Source organism: Balaenoptera physalus (assembly GCF_965194825.1).
Source record: "Balaenoptera physalus genome assembly, chromosome: 5".
In the NCBI taxonomy this organism is placed as follows: Eukaryota; Metazoa; Chordata; class Mammalia; order Artiodactyla; family Balaenopteridae; genus Balaenoptera; species Balaenoptera physalus.
This window is the reverse complement of record NC_138884.1, coordinates 87097308-87117118: the sequence shown is the minus strand read 5'-3', so window position 1 is coordinate 87117118 and position 19811 is coordinate 87097308. Positions and strand designations below refer to the sequence as shown.

The following is a 19811-nucleotide window of genomic DNA, read 5'->3' as shown; positions in this document are numbered from 1 at the left end:
TGCGCCTCAGGCCTCTGAGGTTCGGACGCTCGGAGTGAAGCCGTCTGTGGGCCGCCCCTGCTGCCCCGCCCCGGTCCGCCCCGGCCCGCCCCGCCCGCTCACCACAGTCCCGCCCCCCGGCCCCGCCCTGCCTCGGCACACCAGCTTTTGCTCCCGCCGCAGGGTCTTTTGTGTGTGTGTGTGTGTGTGTGTGTGTGTGTGTGTGTGTTTAACTTATATCTTTATTTTAAAAGGATTTAATTCCTAAATCCAAAATTTAGGAATTGCAAACAGTGTAACAAATGGTACATAAAATGGTTTATTTGATGATTTTACAATTTAAAAAATTGTTATATCCCAGAGATTCTCGTTCTCACTAAGGCCTTGAAAAATGTACTCTAAATCTGCCTTTACCTTTTTTCCACTTATTTGGGTCTCATTTACTGTGTCTAGCTTCTGTAAATGCACAGAAATTATTTTTTCTGGGTCACCAATGCCCTTCTAATTGTCCCAAAGTTGCCTCTTCTCAGCTTTCATTCTGTTGCACCTGAAGGCTACCTCTTCCTTTTTAAACTCTTGGCTTCTGGAACCCTATGCTGACTGTTTTCTTACCTTGGATGCTCTTTCACCAGTTCTTTCACTGGCTCTTGTTCTTCTACCCTTTATTCCTCTCAGCATTATTTTTTTCTTATATTTTTAAAATACCATTTATCTAATTGTTAACAATACCAAAATATACAAAATCAAACATTATGGAAATATATAATGTAGTAGAAAATGATAATCTCTCCAAACCCTGCTATCAGAGATTGGGCAGGATATATATAAAATGTGCAATTTGTAAAAATTATGGGTAAGATAGATAATATAACAAAACGATGCTAATGCTAGTCATGAATAACCTAGTCTTTCCGAGTCCCCACATCATTCTGTCTGACCGGCACCCCTCCCTAACCTTTGCCTCATCCCTCCTCTGCTGCCCCTGTGCTAACTCTCCTCCTCTCACGTTGACTGCAGCCGCAGCCGCCGCAGGGTCTTTACACTTGCTCTTCCCTCCTCAGATCCAAGGCCAACCTCCCCTCTCCTTTCCCTGGCTGGACCCCTCTTGATACGCTGCTTCCTTATTCAGCCCAGTTGTTCAGCTTCCAGAAGGGTCGCCGTGCTTCCTGCCTGAGCGCCTCCCACCCCAGTCTGGCCAGCGAGGCACCCCTTCACGTCCAGGTGGAGCTGGGTCTTGTGTCTCGTTTTCTCTTCCCGCACTTCTTACAGAGGAAAGTCTGATCGGTGAGTCAAAGGTGGCAAATATTAGCCCAGCAGGAGACGCATGTACAGAAAAGGACCATGGTTTCCTCGGCAGTGGAAGAAGCTCCTAGGAAAGACCCACTTTTGTCAAGTCAAGGCTTCGGTAAGTGAGTGGAGAGGCGGAGCCCTTGGATGGGCACAGCTAGGCAGAGCTGAATCACGTTGCATAAAGGCAGGGGAGGTCCAGGGACGGCTTGAGGACGGGGTTGAGAGGAAGACCAGGGGAGGAGGCCTAAAGGGTCAGAAACCTTACAGGGTTATTGGCTAAGTGGTTTACTGTTGGCTGTGTGATAGACCCACCCTCTGCCCGCTCCCCTCACGGCCCTCCGTGAAATCTCCGTGGCTCGCTTTGGGGCACCTGCTTCAAGGCCGCCACTGGAGGAACCACATCCAGGTACGCAGGTCTCTAGGATCCATCGGGTGGAGGGAATTCATTTTCTTCATTTGTTCCTTTGACAGCATCCTGAAAAATAAACATAAATCCTTGAAGTGTGTGGCCTTTTAGGAGCATATTATAGCGAAATGAAAAAGAATCGACAAATAAACAAATGCTATCGGAACAGAGCTAATAGTATTCACTCGCCCTCTGTATTCGTTTGCTGGGGCCGCTATAACAGACCACAGGTTGGATGGCTTAAATGACAGAACTTTATTTTCTTAATGTTCTGGAGAATAGAAGACCAAAGTGTCATGAGAGTTGGTTTTTTTCTGAGGCCTCTCTCTCCTTGACTTGTAGATGGCCTTCTCTCCCTTCACCTTTACATAGTTTTCCTCTCTGTGTGTCTGTGTCCTAATATGAATTAGGGCCCACTCGGATGACCTCATTTAACTTTTTTTTTAATATATAAATTTATTTATTTATTTGGCTGTGTTGGGTCTTCATTGCTGTGCATGGGCTTTCTCTAGTTGCAGTGAGCGGGGGCTACTCTTCGTTGAAGTGCGTGGGCCTGTCATTGTCATGGCTTCTCTTGTTGCGGAGCACGGGCTCTAGGGGCGTGGGTTTCAGTAGTTGTGGCATGCAGGCTCAGTAGTTGTGGCTTGTGGGCTCTAGAGCTCAGGCTCAGTAGTTGTGGTGCACAGGCTTAGTTGCTCTGCGGCATGTGGGATCTTCCCAGTCCAGGGCTCGAACCCGTGTCCCTTGCATTGGCAGGCGGATTCTTAACCACTGCAACACCAGGGAAGCCTGACCTCATTTAACTTTAATTCCCTCTTTAAAGACCTTGTCTCCAAATACAGTCACATTTTCAGCATATGAATCTGGGGGGAGAACAAAATCCAGCCCATAACACCCTGCATGCGGAACAACCTCCTGCTGCCTACGCTATTGGAAAAGGCAGTTATTATTCTCCAGGTCATAACACTGCATTTGTTCCTTTTCTTCTATCCTTTCCAGAGATTTCCCTCCATGTAATCCTCTCCTTCTAGAAATAAAAGCTCATCCTTCTAAATTTCCTCTGAGGGCTCAGGACCGTCTATTTCAGAAATAAACCTTCTGAGAAATACGTGCCTCCAATACATGCCACAGGCTGCTGTATTGTGTTTTGTTTTGATTTGATCTAATCCTCTAGAAAAAGCCAAGAAACCTGAAACTTGTTCATCTTGGAAACAAGCGCTGTCTTTCCTGTCTTTGTCCAGACGGGCTAGTCCATTGTGACTCTCTTTCAGCCTCTGCCCCACCCCCAATCCCAGGCATCCGGCAAGGAGTTGGGACCTTATCTGAGAACACCCTGGAGGAGGTAGAATGCAACACCACAGTTCCAGCACCCGCAGGAGAGGCATGAAGACAGATAGCAAGATAGTGATGTGCAGGGTCAAGGGGAGGAGCCCCAGGCAGGAGCGATCACAGGTGAAGCAATTCTTGATCTCAGCCCATTTGAGAGACCAGCCTTGAGAAGACAGTGGAAGCAGCCTATGAAGGAAACGTTCACATAATGCTTCCTAGAACATCGCCTGACTTGTGAGGCGTTCACTCTTTCTGCCTTTTCTCCACCAGGCTCCTTACAAGACACCTATACACCAACCATCAGTAGTTATCATTCCCCAAATTCATTGTGCTTTCCTGATTCTTTGCCTCAGCTATAATCCTTCCCTCTGCCTGGAATATTCCCCTGCCTGCCCCAAGCTCAACCTATTAAAAGTCTATCCATTCTTGAAGATCAAGTTCCAGCATTGCAAGAGGCCTTTATTGATCATCACAGATTGAAATAGTCATCCTCACCTCTGAACTCGTGAAGCAGTTCATTTATTTCTCCTTCCTCTAAGGATTTGCCAAGACATGGAAGAGGCCACTTTGCTATGGGGGAAATACACAGGCTTTGGTTTAATGGTGATAATGATAAATATTTTTTGAACATTTACTATATGTCAAGCACATGCTAAGTGCATTTCTCGTTTAATCTTCACAGCTCACACAAGTGGATATTATTATTAGTCCCATTTTGCAGAGGAGGAAACAGCAGCTCACGGGCATTTGTCATGTAGCAAGCCAGTGGAAATCAGGATTCAAACACAGACTTGCAGACTCCAGAGCCCATGCTCTCAGCCTGCGTCCTGAGATCAATTACAGCACCTGCTAGCTTTGTGACTTTGCACAACTCAATCTCTCTGAACATCAGTTTTCTCATCTGTAAAATGGAACCATAATACTACCTTTTGGGAGTTATCATGAGGACTAAATGAGATCACATGTCTAAAGCCCCTTGCACAGTGTCAGTTCTCTGTAAAGGGTGGTTTCTTGGTAATTCATGGTGCATATAACTTGTGGTCTCTCTTTCTAGAATGTAAGCTTCTACAGAGTCGGAAATGAGTCTCATTTACCTAGTATTTCCCTCGGCCTCTGGCAGAGTGATTGCTGCATGACATTTATCAATTGAATAAGTCATTTATTTTCTCCCCTTGTAAGCTTTCAAAAACAGAGTCTGCATGGGAGGAATTATAGGCCCTGCTGTGTGGTGTTGAAGCATGGGCCCCAACATCTTTTCTACCCCTAAAGTTCTAATCCAGAAACTATGCATGGGGAATTTTCTCTCTTCTAATTACTTCCTAAATCCCAAGAAAATTTCTTGCAATAGTTTCAGTATTTTGTCTGGCCCAGATCTAGAGAGTCAAATAGGGTAAGCAACCATCTTGGTTTGCCTGGGTCTGTCCCAGTTTCAGCACTGAAAATCCTGTACCCAAGAAACCCACTGGTTCCTGGACAAACTGGGACAGTCAGTCAGCATAAAGTCAAATAAGAAGATTCTTGATAATCATAATAATTTATTGAGCACGTACTACATGTCAGGCACAATGCAAGTGCTTTATGCTTGTACTCTCACCAAATCCTGCCTGCAACTCTAGAAGCTGATGGTTCTACAGAAGCAGATGTAATAGTTCACAGTACAGACCTTAAAGAAATTCTTAGGAAAAGACTAAGCCTCAGAAAAAATCTAAGTAGTTTTCCATGGGCTCCTCTCACATGTGGCTTTTGGAGGGGCACAGATGTTCATATTTGCTTTCCCCGGAAGTAGCAGAGGGAGGAGCCAAGTTTCCTGTTGACTGCATTTAATCTCACTCACTCAACTACAAGTTCTCTTTCATACAGCTTGGAAATGCAGGCTTTGCATGGCAGCGTGGGACCATAAAAATGACCGTACAAGATGAAACTGTGCTGAGCAATCTTAATAATCAAGGAGAAATGATGCTGGTTTTGTGATATTTAAATTTTTGGTCAAAACATTAAAAACACTGTCAACCATAAATGTATAGGGAAATAAAAAAAATAGTAAAACTAATGTTTGTTCTAGTAGATGATAATTTAAAATATTAGAGACATTGAAAATTGAAGTGTTCTAGTTATTTGTCAAAAACTTATCAAGAGCAGTGTGAATGGTGCTTGTCTTCTCATCATGTAACTTAGGATAGGGAACAATCCTTTTTTCCTATGCCAAATTTCCAAATTGTCATGCTCCTAAGTTTGGATGAGCTTCCAGCACCTCTTCCTTTGCATTTTCAAGGTTGTAAAAGACATCTGAGAATTCCTTTAGTTTTTGCCAGCATCATTTCTCGGAAATCTTCATCTTTTTTATCACAACCACTTTCCTCATTTATGTTGCTAAGTTCCCCTTCACTAAGTTTCTCTGGCTGCATGTATAAAACCTCTCAGATTCAGCCATTTCTTCTATTTATGTGCAATTCGAATTCACTTCCAGCATTATTTTGTTGCTGCTGTTGTTTTCTTGCTTCCCTTTCATTTTTGTGGCCAATTCCTTCTTCCGACTATCCATGTTTGTAAAATGTCATATGGGTTTATCACTGGGAGACAAGGAAGCAACACAACTGCAGGCTCTGCTGTCTGTGTATGAACTTAATAACAGATGCCCAGTGACCAAGCACAGCAGACTTTGAAAGAAGTGATGTGATTGCTCACGATCATACCGCACATGTTATTTATATAGGGATTTGTGGACGGAAGATTTAGCAGCAAAGCTTGTAATTTCTTGTACTTACACAGCTGCTCACAGTAACTGAAATTTAAACTATGTTGCTGAGATCTGGTGCTATTTAACTAAACTGTGGTAAACTGAAATTTGTGCATGTTAGAACCAAGCAAAATGAGCACTGGTGATACTTAAATATTTCATCTCTGTTTCAGTCCCCTCTGCTTCAAAAAAGAATCTGTTTCCTGTTCCTCTGGACCATCTCACCACTCTTTAAATTGTGGAATGCCAATATGGGGGAGGGGGAATCAATATTCAAATTCTGTTTAAACCAACAAACAACTGGATAGTGGATTATTTTCAGTCTTTGAAATGGAAATATCAGATAGCGTCTGTTGACTGCCTCTGTGTGCCAATAACTATTTGGTACTTTAGCAAATTTTTCAACAATCATCAGTACAAATATATGGGGAAGACAATAGTATGCTCATTTTACAGATGAGAGAACAACCTCAAAAATGATGATGATGATGTAATTTGACCAAGGTTACAGATCAAGTGGCAGCACCAATATTTTAACATGAGTCTGTCTAAATTTAAGTCTTTGCTTTTGCTCTTCACTCTTCTGCTTTCCATAACATTTTACATCATTAACCCTTCATTGCTTATATAGCTGGGGATGTGTAATTCCATGCTTTAGTGCTACTTGTGACCCATGGCATTGTCACCAAAGCAACATTTAAATGAGGAGTTCTGTGGACTTATCCCAGAGTTCTGGAAAACAAATCTCTTTTGATATGTAAATTTTAAAGGGGAAAAAGCCTCCATAGATATCCCAGATTATTCCCTAAGCTTTTACTGATGGCTCAGAAGAAACCTGTTACGATATTTCCAAATTATCAGAGAAGAAATGACAATAAAAAGCTATTTCTCAACTTTTCTTTTTGTTGGTGGCCACGAGAGAATAGGTTCACCTGATCTGCCTGGGCAGGCCAAGTTTCATCTCTGGGAGCCTGGATGAATGACTAATTCAGAGCTTCTCTAGGACTTACCTGGTGGTGCAGTGGTTAAGAATCCGCCTGCCAATGCAGGGGACACGAGTTCGAGCCCTGGTCTGGGAAGATCCCACATGCTGTGGAGCAACTAAGCCCGTGCGCCACAACTACTGAGCCTGCGCCCTAGAGCCCACGAGCCACGACTACTGAAGCCCACACGCCTAGAGCCCGTGCTCCGCAACAAGAGAAGCCACCGCAATGAGAAGCTAGCGCATTGTAAGGAAGGGTAGCCCCTGCTTGCCGCAACTAGAGAAAGCCCGCACGCAGCAACAAAGGCCCAACGCAGCCATAAGTAAATTAATTAATTAATTTAATTAAAAAAAAAAGAAGAACCTATCTAAACTTGGATTTGAAGGAGAGGAGAGTTCTCCAAGAATCAGGCTTGAGAAGGCAGAATCCAGACATCTCCTAAGCCTCGGGCCCTCAAACTTGGCTGCACATTGGAATTACCTGGTCATCTTTTAAACTACTGATGCCTCTGCCCACCCCCAGAAATTCTGATTTCATTGGTCCTGGGGGAAGCCTGGGTATTAAGATTTTTTTTAAGTTTTCCAGTAAGTCTAATACGTAACAAAGTTTGAGAATGATTGACCTACGCAATCTAATAAGAAAAGGTTGTCACAGATATTAATGATATTAATTATTAGTAATTGGAGTGCATTTTCACTGGATGAAGTTATAGCTGTGAATGATAACGGCTAACACATGAATCACTGAAATCATTCTGAAAGACGTTTTTTAATCAAAGGCTATAGGCTGAAAAATAAAATGGTATGCAATTTACTTAAAAGCAAACACAAGATAATGCCGTGTGTGTGTGTGTGTGTGTGTGTGTGTGTGTGTGTGTGCAAACTAAGTGTCCTGAGATTGAGTCGATAGTCAATGGAGACTTTAGGCTTATCTGTAAGAGAATATATTGATGTGTCACTTTGTAATTAAGAATAAAGTAGTTTTTCTAATTTATTGTTTGGGAGGTCTGGGGGGTTTTCAGGGGGTTGTTTGTTTTTTGTTTGTTTCTAAGAGAGGTGTTGTATCCCTTTGATCTACAGCCTCTGGGTGGAGAGAGTATGCTTCACTCGGAGTGGGCAGAGTTGCCAGACAGTTGGAGATAACATAGGAAAAAAGAAATAAACAAGCAGTAACTTAACTTTATCCCAGACTTTGGCATAGGCACAAAAAAATAAGTCATTCTTTCTCCCAAAAGAAAGGGCCCTGTTTGTAACTCTAGAAACAGTCTTGTTCTGAATCATTTCCCATCTGTTTTGTGGGAGAGACACAAGCTGATTTTTTTCCCCTCAACCATCATGGAGATTTTGTTTAAATTGAAGCACAACTCAAGTGACTAAGTAAAGTGCAGGAAAACCTCCCAAGGTTGCAGAAGTGAGCAAAAATATGGCAAAGAGGCTTTATTGTATACACATGTGAGATCATAAATTGTAGGAAAATTATCTAAAATGTTTGCACAGGATGGCTGGCCCTGGGGTGTTAGTTATTGCCAAGAAAGAGCACCTTGAAGACATTGCAGACTGCAGAACTGGAGGTGGCCCAACAGAACATAAGAAAAATAATACTAACTAATGTCTCTTATTGAGTGGGTATAATATTCTAGTTACTATTCTGAGCACCTTGCTTCAATGACCTCATTGCGTCCTTATAAAGCAATATATTATGATCAGCCTGATTTCACAGATGAAGATGAGATTAACTCACCCAAGGTGATTCTAGTAAAAGGCAGCGTGGTCCCCTAGCAAGGTACTCAGCCATTGTACTGCACTGCCCGTCAGCAGGAAGGGCAATGTTTCCCAAAGTGGGTGCTGTGGAACACCAGGCACCATGTGAGCCACAATGGCAAAAATGACTCTCAGTCAGATTTACAGAGCAAAACCACTTTCTTTACTAACAATATGTCTGTAATATGCTAATAAGAATCTGATAAAGAATATGTGGCACATATATACAATGGAATATTACTCAGTCATAAAAAGGAACGAAATTGAGTTATTTGTAGTGAGGTGGATGGACCTAGAGTCTGTCATACAGAGTGAAGTAAGTCAGAAAGAGAAAAACAAATACCGTATGCTAACACATATATATGGAATTTAAGCAGTACTGATGAACCTAGTGGCAGGGCAGGAATAAAGACGCAGATGTAGAGAATGGACTTGAGGACACGGGGAGGGGGAAGGGTAAGCTGGGACGAAGTGAGGGAGTGGCAGTAACGTATATACCCTCCCAAATGTAAAATAGATAGCTAGTGGGAAGCAGCCGCATAGCACTGGGAGATCAGCTCAGTGCTTTGTGACCACCTAGAGGGGTGGGATAGGGAGGGTGGGAGGGAGGGAGATGCAAGAGGGAAGAGATACAGGGACATATGTATATGTATAACTGATTCACTTTGTTATACAGCAGAAACTAACATACCATTGTAAAGAATTTATACTCCAATAAAGATGTGGAAAAAAAAAAGGATCTGAAAGTGATAGAGATTGCATGATTTGACTTTAGAGTTCTATTTTCACATATTGTATGGTGGAGTGCACTATGGAAAATGCTGTGTAAGGAGACTGAAGAGTTTCTTTATGGAGAAAATGAAATGAGATAAACCTTCTGCGGAAGGGTAATGCGTAAAGGGATCTGGCGATGATAGACCTATATATTTGCTCCTAAAGAGACTCAGCTTCAGGGAGGTCCAAGGCTGGATGCAGGTAGGGCAAGGGGCTGGAAAGGAAGAAACGGCCCAGAAATGGAGAATAGGGAGGAAGCAAAACTAGCAGGATCAAAGCAACAGCTGTGGTCAGCATCAAGGAAGAATATCAGCCATCAGCTATCAAGGATACAGCTCGACACGAGGAATGCAATAAGGACTCAGGCAAGAATTGAGTTTCCAGAACAAGGACAAAAGGTGGGCCATGAGAGTCAGGAACAAGTGAGAAGAACTGGATCAGGGGCTGCTGCTTTAGGCTGCCTCCAGGGCTTGGGTCCCACCAGCCAGAACACAGATCATTTCTCACATCTTCCCTTTTATCTGCACCAGAGTTCCTCCTCTCTTTCAGAGAAAACGCAGAGAAACTACCAGGAGCACCCTGAGGCCGTGTGACCCAATCTGGCTTCTGCTGAGCCTGTCCCTGAAGGGCACTGCGTCAGCCTTGATTCCAGGCTCCCCTCATCCCCGACTCCAGCGGTGCACCCCGTCTTCTGAAAGGGCACGTGCGCGGCACCCGCGCCTCGTCCTTTTGCTGTCAGCACTTACTTGTTCTCGCCACTGGAAGTCAAGGCGGAAAAATCTGAATCGGTTACACCTGGCTTACTGGCACTATTTACTGGTGTGCACAGCAGATTTGATTTACGATAAGTATGTCGAACACGTCAATTTGTTGCTTTGCGGTATGGTAGGGGTAAGAGGGTGGGTGCTGCCCTGTGTTTCGGAGCAGAGGGTGGAACTTTTGTCGATGTTTTTCACCGGAGGAATAATTCAATTCCCAGTTTGATTCCAGAGGAACCGTAAAATCAAGCCAGAGAAAAATCATACAAACAAGCATTTAGAAGAACCCAAGCTGCCTTCTTTTCCAGGAGAATCTCAAGTTACAGCTTGGAAATGAACACAATATTTCCAAGGAAGGAAAAGTGAGCCTTCCTTGCTGGCCCTTCCTCTTCCCCATCCCCTCTTCCTCTCTCCTCTTCCTTCCTCTTTTCATCAGCCCTTCAGCTGCCAACTGCTATAGGAAAGGAGGAAAGACCTGCGCTAAATCAGCACTCTACCCCTTATAAAATACAATAAAATCCTTTAAAAAATGGTTTCAAATGAATGTTACCACACCCAGCCCTCTGCTTCAGCCAGGGCTCTAGTTTCTGATAAAGGCAGAGTGTCAAGAGATCGTGGGATAGCCCGAGTCAGGAGATTTAAAAACCCTGACAACCACCAGTCTTGTTTCATGTCATGATTGCACCACTGGTTACCCTGATGTTGAATCAGCATTATGCAGACCACATAAAGGTCAGGTCTATCTTCACAAAGTGAAAGTGCTGAATTATATTGAAACTGTAGAAAAAAACAAACCAACCTTGACTCAAGTGTCTAAGTATCAGCTCTGAAAGTTTTATTTTTATCTGGAATTACAGTAAACTCATTTCAGAATGGTTGAGGAATGTGGTCTTCTGAGTAATTTACTCTTCCACTTAATGGCAAGTTACCACATTTACCACCAGGCCCTTCCTCCTTTCCCTGGCCTTTGCCTACCCTGGGCTAGTTCTCCTATTGGCTCCATCTACTTGCAGGCCCAGACATGCCTCTGTTTCTGACTGGGGCAAGAAGTCAGTGGCCTCGGAAATACCGGGGACCTAATAACTCAGTCACAGAGTCAAGCAGAGCTGCACCCTGGGTGTCCTGGAGCTCCTTGGAGCACTGCTGTCAACCCTATGCTGGGGAGGAGGGTCAGGCAGGTCTGTGTTCAGATTTGGTCTTGACCTCGGCCGCTGCACTCTGGCTCCTATGCTCTGGGCCATAGTCTGGTATCCTGGCTGACTCCCAATTGCTGGACTACACTCACTGATGCCAATTGGTGCCAACACTAGTCTAGCCTTGGCTGGAGCATGCACTGCCCTTTGACCCCATTATGACTGGGCCATCCGGCCTCCTTTCCCAGCCTGGCCTCTGCAGCCAGAGTAGCACCCAAGTCACTCCCTATACCCCGAGGAGCCCTACACCTTGTCTCACCTCCCTCCCAACCAGTCCCCCACCCTAGGCTGGAGCTTCCCACCCTTATGCCCAGACCTGCTCTTATTTATGTCACGTGCCCTCTATGGGTGTCTGATTTTCAAGAAAATAAAATACATACTTATGACTTAAATATATTGAATCTAATAATCTTCTTGATCATTTCAAAAGCACCTTGGGTACTTAGCAGTGCCTTAGGCACTTCTTCCTGAGTACCAGGGCTTTTGGAGGGTGGAAAATCCAGGAGTAGAGTTAGGAGACTGATCTAAATGGTACTGATCCCAAGGCACCCCTATACACGAGGTAACTTCAAGCAAATTGCTTAACTTCTCTAAGCCTCAGTTTTCTTGCCTGAAAAGAGGACAGTTATACTTAACTCATGAGGTTTCTGTGAGGGCTAAAGATCATGTATATAGAAGGGCTTGATTAATTAAAACATTCCAAATATTAGCTTGATATTTCCGTTTCCATAAAAGCAGGGATTTGGGATTTTTAGCTGTTTATATCCTAAGGAGGAAAAAAAAAAGGTTACCTAATAGCCATTCCACTGTAGGGTTTCTGTTCCGTGTCTGACTCCCCCAGTAGACTATTAGCTTCTCAAGGCCAGGCGTTATGTCTGGTTCTCACGTACCTGTGCCAGCACCAGCACAGTGCCTGCCCCATGAGTGTTTGATGAATACATGACTTCCATCAGCTACATCACTCTCCTCGCCAAGCCTGAGGATCATGTCTCTAACGTACATTCCTAGGTACCTCTGAGGAAGGAATTGTGCCAACCTGGCAGAAGCTACAATGAGTGGGGATAATTGCTCCCATTCCTTCCTTCCTGCAGCCAATACCATTAAGACAGGGTGAGAACGTCCAGTAAATGTGGGCGAGGAGCTTCCTGATGCCTCCTGTTGCTACTCCCCACCACTGTGCTACGAGCTGGACCAGCTGGGCCTAGGCCAAGCAGAAGGGCCAGCTGAGTGGCAGAGAGACCTCTTTGCCCCACCAGCCCAAACCTCTACCACTTGGCCCTCCCTCATTAAGACAGTGTGTTTCCAGGAGGCCCAGGTAAGTGCAATACTGCTTTCTAAAAGACAAATGGGTGATAATGAGGTCTCATTCCTTCCTTCATTGTTCCATTCATTCATTCATTCTACAAACATTGACTGAACACCTACTGTGTCCCACTGACTGTGCCAGATGTTGAAGAGGCACGGTCTGGTCCCTCAAAGAACTCTGGGACTCCCGAAGGAAACTAACAAGGAAATAGACAACAACAATACAGTGCAATGAGAGCTGGAAGGCTGGAAAGCACCAGCTGTGAGAACACACGGGAGTCAGTGCCGGACTAGGTAGAATGCGGAGTAGAGGTTGAAGCTGAAAAGAGCTCTGGGCAGGGTGGAATTTAACTTCTTGAAGGAAGAGTAGGCGTTAGGCCGTTACATCAAGAAAGTGTGGAGAGGAGGGGAGAGTATTCAGTAGGACACAGGGACAGAGACAACAGCACATCCAAGAAAGAATGGAGGGTCAAGAAGTGGCAAATGGGGATCTGATGAGGAAGAACCCAGAGGATGAGATCAGGATGTGAGTTCCAAACTCCCAGGGCCAGGGAAGGGAATGTCCTTTGGTGGAGAACTGGGTACTAGAAAGATAGGTGGGAGGGGATGTGAAACCTTTATCCACCTCTGGCTTTACACATAAGGAAGCTGAGGTCTGGAGGCGAGAAATCATTAAGGTCACACAGCGAGTGATCAGCATAGCCAGACCTGGAGCTGGGCCTCTGGACCAATAGGAGGGAGAAGAAATTAGCTTCTCAAAATGGTCAAGAGCTCCAGACCCCTCTCTGCTGGAATCCACATTCCCACCCTCCTTCCTCCAAAGAGCTGCCTTCTCCACAGTTGGTCAAAGGTAGTGAAGGCAGCCACTGGCTACTAGAGGTGGTGGTGAAGGTTCAGAGAGACCCTTAATAAAAGAACTAGAAGGCTCCCCACTGTCTTCACAAAGCTTACCACAAGGTTCTTTATAGACCTTGGAAGCTCAAAGCTGAAAGCCCAGACTTGAATGGTGTCCTTGAGTTTATGAATGGAATGCCCCCACCTTGCTTCTTTTTCCTTTGAGATTCATTCTTTTCTAATATTACTTTTACTACCCAAATTTGGATATTCCTGCTGATGTTCATGCATCCTAAAGAGGTACAATCTAGGTAGCACTCACTCTTTGCAGAATTTTCCACCTCCTTTGCCTTTCTTTTTTTAAGAAGTTAGACCCATCTTTCCAATGACTAGAATGAAACAGGCACAAGACAAAGTAAATCATTCTGTAAATTCATAAACGTTGTGGTTGAATAAAATGTGACTTTAAATGAAAATAGTCCTCACAAAACAGAGAATGCGCATCTCTCAGGCACTGCTTCTCTTTTCTCATATGAACAAACAATATGTAGAAAGCAGCAAAATAGGTCATAAAGATATCTGCAACATACATTGCAACCTCTTCCTAAAATATTTTTTTCTTATTTGAAATTAGGACTTCAGAAATCTTCATTTCCTTGGTTCAGCAAACTGAAGATTAATCCATTAATTCATTTATTCATCCATGTAGGATCGGCCTCACAATTTGTGAGGCCCACTGCAAAATGAAAATGCAGGGCCTCTTGTTCAACATTACTAAGAATTTCCAAGATGGCGACAGCAAATCATTAAACCAAGCATTAAACTCACCTTTCTGCACATGAGACACTGTGCCACTACACAGGCTGCACACCTGTGCTGCCCACCCGGCATCCATCGAATGATGGGCCAGGCCCTGGAATGCAGTGGTGAGCCAGACATGTGGTCTGTACCCTCCCTCTGGAGTGCACGGAAGAAAGGAGTGTAAGGAGTAACCATCTGAAGTTTGATGAGGACTAAGATCAGGGAAGTGCTGGGTCATCCAGGAGCTCCCTCAACGAGGGTCAATGAAGAGCTTCCTAAGGAGGTGACGTGTAAGCTCAGGATGGATGAATGACTAGGCTTCAGCCAGTCCAAGGGTAGAAGGGAAAGTCTTGAGGCCAAAGGAAGAGTATAGATAAGAGATTGGAGGAAAGACTGGAAAGTGCGGCGTGCTGGAGGAACCGTGGGGAGTGCAGCACGGCTGTAGTAAAGAGAACATGATGGGGTGTGGCTGGGGGAAGATGGAGAGGTAGATGAGGACCAGCCCTGAAGGAAGGTTGGATTTTATCCTAAAGGTAGTGAGAAGCTCTTATGGGTTTCTTAGGCTACTCTTAGCTGCACAGTGGGCCAGGAAAGGAAAGAAATCAATGGTGCTGTCAGTGGAAGGAAACCAGGGGTCCTTCCTGGTTCCTGATGCAACAGGAAGTTAGCCTGCACAGTGGCCCTGGCAGGAAGTCCTGGTTTGACAGGTCCTTCGACCTTTGCTCTGGGCTGTGATCCTACTACCTTGGAGCTCATGCTTCTCCACAGCCTCATCAGGAGACTGGAAGAGTAGGAAAGGCACGTCCTCCCTCTTCTACCACCAGGGTTCTCACAGTAGAAAATGTGTTCTAAGCCTCCTGTTTTGTACCTAAGCAATGGCGTCCATGAATTTGGTAGGCTGGCAATCAGTGCACTCCATGAAGTTTCCCGGACCTACTTAACACCCATTGTGTCTATTGGAACTTACGTGCTTACTGGTTTGCTTTCCCTACCAAAATATCAGCTGCTTGAGAGCAAGAAATATGTCTTACTCATCTTTGTATTCTAGTTCCTCACAAGGTAGGCAATAAACATATTGGTAAATTGAATTACACCAAATATAGTTATACTCAGGGTACAGTATGCATTCAGTCATTTGGGGGAGACAAATTGAAAACTATTAAAAGTGTATACTTTTTATAAGGAAAAAGCCTTTTGGGTTCTGAAACATCAGGTTTAAAATACATTTGGGGGACCCAATTTTTTTTTTTTTTAATTTGGGAGATGTTCAGAAATGATCAAAGCAAAATAAATAAATGCAAAAAAAAATTTTAAATTTAAATTTAAAAAAAGAAATGATCAAAGCATATGTCTGTTTGATTATCAGCTCCTTGGCAGACAGGACTGTTTTCAACTTCGATCTCCCACAGAGCATGGCATATAGTAAGTGGCTCATTATTCAATGAATGTGTAGATCACACACATATATATACACCAACTCACGTGTACTTTTTGCACCATTAAAGGGTTTTAAAGGTACAGATTCAGTTTGCTTTGTTTAAATGTACAATAAAAGTATAAACAGTAAAGCACACCATAGTATATATGATGCATCTCTAAGACATGTGAATGTGTAGTTATTATGCTTCAAAACTCATAAAGGTGAATGATAACATCACTTACTTAGTAGCAGCATTTCTCCATGTGATGTTTAATAGGAAAATACACAAGGAGGGAAATGCGATGAGACACTACATACTTTCAAACTTTGAAAAGAAGTGTAAAATGATTTAGATAAAATGCTGTAACTGTAAAATCAATTCAGGGAGGAAATATCAAGAATAAGTGATTTTCAAGAAGTATGATTTTATGATCTGACATCAGAGAAATAGTTGAACAAATGAAAGAACTGCCCTACCCTGGAGTGTTATTAACGAGCCAATGGAAGGGTTTTGGTGAACCACTTGTAACTAGAGAGCTGGCCGGAAAAAGAGGGAGTAGAGTTTCTGGAACCAGACAGAACTGGGATTTTCTCAGCTGAGTTTGCAGTTTCACTTAGATTCTAATCAAAATAATCTCTAACATTTAATAAAAACAGATACAATTTTTCTTATAGGTCTTTAGTGCCTGGAATACAAATCCCCCATCTTCTCACTGACCAGCTTCTCCACCCTTAGGAATCCCTTCGACTTCTCCCCCTTTGTCCCTGGGATCCATGGTTATCCCCAGACTCTGCCGAACTCACTCACTTCCTGATAACTTGCCGCCATCTCTCCATTCCTACAGCCTCCCAGGGAGGAACATAATGGGTCCCTTGAACACCCGCCCTCCGTGAAGATAAAAACACAACCATTCCTTTAAGTGGGAAGACACCTTAGACACCAACCGACAAAAGAGGCCAGGAGACTTGCAGTGACTTCCATGACGTCACAGAGCTGTTTCAGTCGCAGAGCCAGCAACAGAATCTTACTCTCCCATGTCCTGGTGCCTCCACAACTTCTCAGTGTCTAGCCCAGGAGCAGCAGGTACAGTTGGCTTCCCGAATTATTATAACACATAATAATTTCATGTATTAGTAGTTGAACTCTAGACCACTCTAAAAGGTAACGTTTAAATCCACCTGGTGTATTTATTTCCCTCGTGGAAATAATTTAATGCTTCCTTGTCTTGATTAATCCATATCCAGGCATGTATATGATTTTTATATTAATGTAATCTGTGGCTGTGCTTCTCATGCTACTTTTGTTTCATTTGAACAGTCACGTGTAAACATCTTTCCAGCTTTCTAGAGCACCACTGTCCAGCAGAACTTTCTGTGATAATGAAAATGTCCCATACCTGCACTTTGACGGTAGCCACTAGCCACGTGTGACTCTTAAGCACTTGAAGTGGAGCTAGTGTAACCGAGGAACTGAATTCTTATCTTATTTAATTTTAATTCATTAAATGCAAATTTAGACAGCCACCTGTGGGTAAATGACTCCAGTACTGGCCACACATTTCTAAAGATTCACGGTATGTGTTTCTTACAATGGATATGTTATATTTCATAGTACTGGTATCTTGGTTTATTTTATAGTTCCTCTGTCCTTGGATATTCAAAACACTTTTCATTTTTTTGCTATTTCAGCAAATACAGTTATATAGACACTGCCATAAAAATTGTTGTTTTTACGGCATCTTTTTCTTTTGATTTATTTGTTTAGTTCAATCTTCTGCAAATGAAATTACAACTGGGTAGTGTTTTGACTGAGATATTCCTCAAAATCCCCAAAGAGCTCCCAGCTGTCTCACTTATCGTCCCATTACATACCCGCAGGAGCAAGAGCTCTGTCAAGAACCCAGGTCTTCCGCTCCCAAATCCTTTGGTGGGGCCTCACTCGCATCCCTTTCTCCAAGCACCCCCCCATCATACCTCACTCATGCCTTAGAGCTCCTCTCCCCCAAGCCAGCTTTATCCTTTTTCATTATCCTTAGGAACAAAGACACAGGTCATTGTGATTTAAGAGATTAACTGCTAATCCAGACAAAATAGAAAGCACAGGGATGTCCCAAAAGTTGAGTCTGGGGCATATCCCACAGCCCTAATCCCAAGTCCCCACGCCTGGCTGGGGAAGTGGGGCAGTATGGCTGCAAACACAGTGTCTGAAGCTAGAGAGATCTGGGCACATGAGTTTTCCTGAACAACCTCAGCTCACTATGGTGCTTGCCATGTTTCTCCCAGCCTCACATGCCACAGTCGTCTCCAAAGAGAGGATACGCATGAAATGCTGCACAGGGAATATCAACTCAACCCCATCAGTTAGGAAAGATGAACAGACCACTCTCCAGATCACTTTAATGGAGAAAGCTGCAAAAGCTGAGCAATTCCATCCTGATTTTCAGGTTGGACAATGTCAAAAATGAAGCTGGCACTAAAGGGACACAATATGGAACTCTAAATCACAAGACACTAGGAAAAAAAACACCTCAGGTAATGCTTTAGCAGAAAAGGAGGAATGGAAAAAAATAAGGAAATTTATCACTAGATCATAGAAGATAATTGAATTAAAGAGATACTTTTAAACTGTGAATACGCATAAGCATGATCAAGAGAACACTGGGCGCCAGATACCAACAATGCAAGGTAATTGTCAGCTTGCTACAGTTACTGGTTCATAGGTGGGCCAGTCAGAGAGAAGAATGGGATTACTTCATGATTTCAGGATTCTCATGCTTGTCCCCTCAGACAACTATCACATGGGGAATCAGACTGAATTTAACCCGTGGAAGAGAGCAGAGCTTACAGGATGAGAGCCCTGATCAAACCAAACCTAAAGTCCATCTACCTCTGGCATTTTCAGTTGCATTAAGTCCTTCCCCTCTGTGACAAGGGTTTACAACCCTAAGGCTTTTCTCGTGTGAGGTTCCTGCATGTGGAGCTGTTCCAAAGAAATCCACCCTTGCAGGGATTAACGTTTTTGGAGGAAACTCCCCCTTTCATAATCTGTGGAAATTGAGCATTAATTCAGGAATAACAATATACTGGTAACAGGAAGGGAGGGTATTGGGGAACTCAGTTGTAGTCTGCCACTTGATCAAGTCATTTGAACTTTGCTGGGTGTCAGCTTCCTTCTTTATAAAATAAGGATGTTGGGGAAAATAAGTGGTTTTTAAACTTAATTTTGACTATACGAGTAATTTTAAACTGGGTTTGACAACATAAACCTTCTCCACCTTTTTCTCCTGAATTAATTTTACAAGGAATCCCAGTGGAGAGCACAGATGAAAGTGGAGATGTTCTGGTTAACTGAGGGTCAGTGCTGGAGCCCATCTACTCAGCTTCCTCTCATCCCCCAAAGGCAGCCCCAGAAGCACCACCAGGGAAGTCCAAGGACCCTGGTAAAACAGTCAGAGACTGCATAGACCAAAAGTTCCCCAAGTTCCCCTCTAGCTTGGACATTAGGAATATTGAGGTGCTGGATGTAGAGGTCCTTTCTTAATTGTTCTCAGTCTTCCAGCCTATGCATCCCCAACCCAATTTGACATTTAAGCTGTATAAATACATACTTCAAAAAATAAAGTTAGATAGGGAGGGTGGGAGGGAGACGCAAGAGGGAGGAGATATGGGGATATATGTGTACGTATAGCTGATTCACTTTGTTATAAAGCAGAAACTAACACACCATTGTAAAGCAATTATACTCCAATAAAGATGTTAAAAAAAATAAAAATATATAGTTAAAGAATATTTAACTCCAAAAGCATTGATTTGCTTTAAATGTCAGGACATGTCCAGTTAAATATTTGTCTCCAAAAGAATATTTTAAAAATTAAGTATAGCTCCTGATAACCAAAATTCAGGATTCCTAAGTTTCTGATACACAGTGTCTTAGTTCATTTGGGCTGCTATGACAGAATACCATAGACTGAGTGGCTTATAAACAACAGAAACTTATTTCTCACAGTTCTGGAGGCTGGAAACCCCAAGATTTAGAGGCCGGTGAGAGCAAGCTTCCTGGTTCATAGATGGCTGTCTTTTTGCTATGTCCACGTGGTGGAAGGGGCAAGAGAGCTCTCTAGGCATCTTTTTTTTTTTTTTTTAAACATCTTTACTGGAGTATAATTGCTTTACAATTGTGTGTTAGTTATATCTGCTCTATAACAAAGTGAATCAGCTATACATATACATATATCCCCATAT

General features: G+C 43.3%; 1 protein-coding gene across 1 annotated transcript in view; it reads right to left on the bottom strand.

Moving 5' to 3' along the window:
- Positions 1 to 284: 284 nt before the first annotated feature.
- Positions 285 to 19811, bottom strand: part of LOC309660875 (uncharacterized protein) — a gene marked incomplete at its 5' end in the record, with an annotated part of 123303 nt that continues 103776 nt past the window's right edge. The window contains one exon of the mRNA XM_082461949.1: positions 285 to 1744. The remainder of the gene's footprint in view (positions 1745 to 19811) is intronic.